We start from the raw sequence: 6404 nt of genomic DNA, 5'->3' as shown, positions 1-6404 counted from the left end.
GGGTCCTTTGGTATTGCTAGTAGAGTCTACCTTTTTATGCGAGGCGGGTCTGGGACCCCTCGTACCTTTTTATCCCCAACCGGTTAATGGAGTCATCGAGGTCTTCATGTCCTCTTTCTCTTCGGATGTGGGACTACACGTAGTCAGGGCGGTTGGATAACATGATTAGTATGGACGACGCCTACGGGGTCGTTAGTATAGCTATAGACTAGTCGTTTGTGTAACGCGTGTTTGTAACAAATAATCATGCTCAAAAATAATCCAACGTCGCCTGGTATTGATAACTTCACGCGTTGCAATGGTTTCAATGTAAATTTATGGAATTCAAAGAATTAGGAAAACATCGGGTTTTCCTAGGGTTTTTCAATACATACAGATTCGAAATGCATACAACTTCAATGAACAATTTTTACAAGTATAGAAACAAACAAGCATACCTATGGATCTTCACAAACGTTTTCAAAAGCTTTTCTTTTCAGAAAATATCGGATTTTCTGGTGGTTTCCAAACGACACGAAACATTGTTTTTCAAATACCGCTTATGAACTCACCAACATTTCAAATGTTGACGTTTTTCAAAATACTTGTATTCTCAGGGAACCAGTGAATCAAAGGAATCATATTCAGTGATGGCTTGCAGTTTATTTATGTACGAATCGAACAATTTATTTTGGGAATGTAATGTTTAAACAATGTACTTCATGTAAACTCTACTGGTTGTACTATATTAATGCATGGTGACGAATGTTGTTATGTTTCATATATATTCAATGTTATGGTATTCAATTGAGTCACGACAGCCCCCGGACGTTTCCGCCGTCTGGTTCGGGGGTGTGACAGGTTGGTATCAGAGCTTTGTTTATAGTGAACTAGCATGTCGAGCCACACATTGATATGCAACTATAAACCAAAAAGAGGGACTAACATAACTCTGAACAAAACAAGTAAATAAAACACACTTGCTTGCATTAGGGATAAGAACATAACGCCGAATCAAACACAATAATGCTGGTATCTCAGTTAATTCAGGACTGTTCTTAGTGATACCAAGGAGTGAATGTAGCCTGATCAACTACATTCTCTCCAAAGTAAAACTAACACACGTCTTGATGAGATCGGGATGGCTAGGGAACCTAAAACTGTACCCTTATCACCAAAAAGAGGACATTCGCTTAGTCTGTACAATAGTCATAGCACCTAGGAATAATGTTAGCATATTTACATACTCACGCAGACATCATGGCTGGTTTTCATCACCCTGGAGACCCCTACTTCCCTAATCAGGGAAACAACGGGTGGCTAGAGGAGGAGGAGCCTGAGGAAGACCCCGAAGAGGAATCTGACGGGGAACCGGAGGCAGAAGTTGAGGGCGAGCCTGCCGAACCCGAAGAAGACGAAGAGCATTTCGAAGAGGAGCTCGATGACAGCGAAGGGGGTGATTCGGACGCAGAGTCCGAGGTCATCGACCCCCCTTACCCGATCAGGGTGCCTGCTTATCGTGTGGGTCCCACTGGACCTACCCCTCCTTGGGGCATTGATCTTTGGAGATGGAGCAGACATCAGGGACAGCGACCCCCGTTTGGCATGTCACGTGAGTTCTTTGATCTGAGGGACGGAGGACCGGCCGATCGAGCTCTACCGGTCATGGTGAGACGATTACGGGACACCAGCGACCTTGCTCAGGGCACTGCTGATCAAGTACGCCAGCTGTGGACTAGGTTCGAGCGTGCGGAACAGGAGACGCGTGACGTCCTCCGGGAGTTTCACATGAGGCAGGTAAGGTGGGAGTCTCGACTTCAGGACGCAGAACGCCTAGTGGCTCGTCTTCAGGGAGCATCCACATCTTCGGCACCACCTCCAGACGCAGCTCATCGTGGTTAGGGATAGACTTATCATAGTAGGTCATTAGGAACTATGTTATGTACTCTGGCTCTATGTTTAAGTGACTACACTACTCATGGAGCCGTTATGCTGTTGGATTAGTATCACTTATGTATGCTCTTACGAGCAAATTTTCCTGTATTAAATGCGGATAATATTAATGAACTTTTGTGTGTTTTGCTATGATATCACCAGTTGTTATGTGTTGAGACGTTATGATTGTATGCCCGATGGTAGTAATGTTTAGGTTCGTACCATACACCTAGTTAGTAGGATCACAACCTCACAGAAACCACGTACACTCAACATCTTTCCGTTTCATGACAGAAAGATGCCTCGCCGAGCTACTCGCAGAAATCCCGAACCAACCCCGCCCGAAGTCGACACCACTGCTTTCCAGGCAGCCATGTCTGCTGCGGTCACAGCAGCTATGGCACAACTTCACCGAGGGAACAACGGAGGAGGTAACGGGCAAGGATCCGGAAGTTCGAACAACGGGACGAATCAAGGACCCACTAAAACGTGCACCTACAAGGACTTCACAAACGCTAAACCACGGACTTTCAACGGCACTGGAGGAGTGATCACTCTGAAGCGATGGATCGAGAAGGTAGAGTCGGTATTCGAGATATGCGATTGCCCCGAGCAGATGAAAGTGAAGTTCGCGGCCTGCACTTTCATGGACCAAGCACTCACTTGGTGGAACGGACACGTAGAAGCGATGACGCTCCCTGTCGCCAACTCTATTCCCTGGGCAGAAATGAAAGAAATGTTAATGGCTGAGTACTGCCCCCGAGGCGAAATACAAAAGATGGAGCAGGAGCTATGGAACCTCACTGTGCAGAATGCGAACATCGATGCCTACATATCGAGATTTAGCGAACTATCTCTGTTGTTCCCGGGTATGATCACATCAGAAGGAAAGAAGATCGAACGATTCATCTGGGGACTGACATCCCCCATTCAGGGGAATGTGATAGCTGCGAACCCTGAAACGTTTGACAGTGCGAAGAGATTGGCAAAGAGGCTATATGATCATAACAACAAGAAGGGCGAGAAGCCAGTGGAGACTGAGAAGAAAAAGGAGGGTGATGGCAAGAAAGGGTGGAACAACAAGAGAAAGGGGCGTCAGGGCCCCGAGACCTCTAAAAAGCAGCAAACAGTGGCAGTTAACGCTGTCACCGCACCGGTTCCAGCCACACCACATGCTCCAGCCTCAGCTGCTTCAAATGCTTCAAGACCCTACTCCGGTAATCTTCCCAAATTCAATAAATGCGGCCTCCATCATCACGGCGAATGCAGAGAACTCCATTGCACCAGTTGCAACCGAAGGGGACACACTGCAAGGTTCTGCAGGACATACCCTCCTCAGAACCAGAGTCAAGGAAACAATCAGAACAACAACAACTATCGCAATAACAACAACGCCAATGTCGGCGACAATAATGCGGGGCCTAGCCACACCTGCTTCGGGTGTGGAAGGACGGGGCATTTCTGCCGAAATTGCCCTAACAACAACTCAGGAAACAGAGGAGCAGGAAGAATACTGACTACGGGTCAGAGTGATGCAGTTCAGGACCCCGCAGTTGTGACCGGTACGTTCCTCCTAAACCACACTTATGCATGCATCTTATTTGATACCGGAGCGGAGCGAAGTTTTGTAAGCGAGAAGTTTAAACATTTATTAAAACAACAACCCCAGAAGCTAAATGAAACCTATACGGTGGAAATGGCCAATGGGAAAACCGAATCCACTGGGGAGATATACATCGGATGTACCCTAACCCTTAACCAACACGTTTTTCGAATAGACCTAATGCCAGTATCAATTAGGAGTTTCGATGTGATTATCGGCATGGATTGGTTAAGCCCCCACCATGCTGAGATTATGTGCCACGAGAAGGCCGTTCGCCTTCGTCTCCCAAATCACGAAACCCTAGTAATCTACGGAGACAAACCCAGTACGAATCTTCGTCTCATCTCGTGCATCAAAGCACAAAAACACTTGCGAAAGAACAATTTGGCGTTCTTGGCTCACATAGTGGACAAGACCAAAGAAGAAACTAACATCCAAGATATTCCGGTAGCGTGTGAATTTCCGGACGTGTTTCCTGAAGATCTTCCAGGAGTACCCCCAGAGAGACAGGTTGAGTTCCGAATCGACCTCGTTCCAGGAGCAACTCCTCTCGCTAAATCACCATATCGGTTGGCTCCCGCTGAAATGCAAGAACTGTCCAGCCAACTCAGTGAGCTTCTGGACAAGGGATTTATCCGACCTAGCTACTCGCCCTGGGGAGCTCCGGTGCTCTTTGTCAAAAAGAAGGACGGATCTTTCAGAATGTGTATCGATTACAGAGAGTTAAATAAACTCACTGTTAAAAACCGCTACCCACTCCCACGAATCGATGATCTATTCGACCAGCTCCAAGGAGCTAGTTATTTTTCTAAAATAGATCTACAGTCCGGATACCACCAACTCAAAGTCCGAGAAGAGGATATTCCTAAAACCGCTTTCCGAACCCGCTACGGACATTATGAATTCGTCGTAATGCCCTTCGGTCTAACAAATGCACCTGCCGCATTCATGGACCTAATGAATCGAATCTGTCGACCGTTCCTTGACAACTTCGTCATTGTGTTTATCGATGACATCCTCGTCTATTCTCGAAGCAAAGAGGAGCATGGCCAACATCTCCGACAAGTCCTAGAAACTCTGCGAACGGAAAAGCTTTACGCCAAACTCTCCAAGTGCGAGTTCTGTCTCCAGAGTGTGAATTTCCTAGGCCACGTAGTTAGCCAAGACGGAATTCATGTGGATCCCTCTAAGGTCAAAGCTGTGGAAGGATGGGCAACTCCGACTACGCCCACAGAGATTCGTCAGTTCTTAGGCCTAGCAGGCTACTATAGGAGATTCATCCGAAACTTCTCTAAGATCGCCAAGCCGCTTACCTTGCTTACGCAAAAGGGCGTGCCATTCAAGTGGACAGACCGACAAGAGATTGCGTTTCGAACCTTGAAGCAAGCTCTCTGTAGCGCTCCTGTACTATCTCTACCTGAAGGAACGGAAGATTTTGTAGTCTACTGTGACGCGTCGAATCAGGGCTTAGGTTGCGTTCTCATGCAACGTGGGAGAGTGATAGCATATACGTCCCGCCAACTAAAGACGCACGAAGTAAATTACACGACCCATGACCTAGAACTGGGAGTCGTGGTCTTCGCTCTAAAAATTTAGAGGCACTACCTGTACGGTACAAAGTGCACCATCTTCACGGACCACAAGAGCCTCCAGCATATCTTAAATCAGAAGGAGCTGAACATGAGACAACGGAGATGGGTGGAATTGCTAAACGACTATGAATGCGAGATCAAGTACCATCCAGGCAAGGCCAACGTGGTAGCTGATGCATTAAGTCGGAAGGAGTACTCTAATCGCCGTACGAAAACGCACTCGATAACCATTCAGTCTCATCTGGCCACTCAAATTGCATCAGTCCAGTCGGAGGCTATGAAAGCGGAGAATAGAACTAGCGAGGCATTGCGCGGGATGGAAAAGAACCTTGAAGCAAGGGAGAATGGGGTATACTACTTCATGAACCGTATTTGGGTCCCAAAAATCGGAGGATTTAGGGAGACCGTTATGAAGGAAGCCCACAAGACACGATACTCCATTCATCCTGGTTCGGACAAGATGTATTTGGACATTAAACAACACTACTGGTGGCCTAACATGAAGGCGGAAATCGCGACCTATGTTAGTAAGTGCCTTACGTGCGCCAAAGTAAAGGTGGAGTACCAGAAACCTTCCGGATTGTTACAGCAACCGGCAATCCCTGAGTGGAAATGGGAGGGGATTTCTATGGATTTTGTGACCAAGCTGCCCAAGACGTCGGACGGACTGGACACCATATGGGTAATAATCGACCGACTGACAAAATCTGCCCATTTCCTGTCAATCAAAGAATCCTACAAGATGGAGAGACTGACACGTTTGTACCTACGAGAAATCGTAAGACTCCATGGAGTGCCAAAATCTATCATCTCGGATAGGGACAGTAGGTTCACATCGCGCTTTTGGCAATCACTCCACAAGGCAATGGGAACTCATCTCGACATGAGCACCGCATATCACCCACAAACGGACGGTCAAAGTGAACGAACCATTCAAACGCTTGAAGACATGCTTCGTGCATGTGTGATAGACTTTGGAAAGTCTTGGGATACCCACCTACCGTTGATCGAGTTCTCATATAACAATAGTTACCATACGAGCATCAAGTTGGCTCCTTTCGAAGCACTGTACGGACGTAAATGTAGATCACCGTTATGTTGGGCTGAAGTAGGTGACACCCAGCTAGCAAGAACGCATACGTCGGACAGGGCACTAACAGGACCGGAGATCATTTGCGAAACCACAGAAAAGATCGTTCAGATCAGAGCTCGATTACAAGCATTGCGTGACCGACAAAAGAGCTACGCCGATAAACGGCGAAAGCCCTTAGAATTCCAGGTCGGTGATCGAGTAC

Source organism: Lactuca serriola, chromosome 5, assembly GCF_051521515.1.
Source record: "Lactuca serriola cultivar US96UC23 chromosome 5, Lser_US96UC23_V15, whole genome shotgun sequence".
Classification (NCBI taxonomy): Eukaryota; Viridiplantae; Streptophyta; class Magnoliopsida; order Asterales; family Asteraceae; genus Lactuca; species Lactuca serriola.
Note: the sequence above shows the minus strand (reverse complement) of the source record.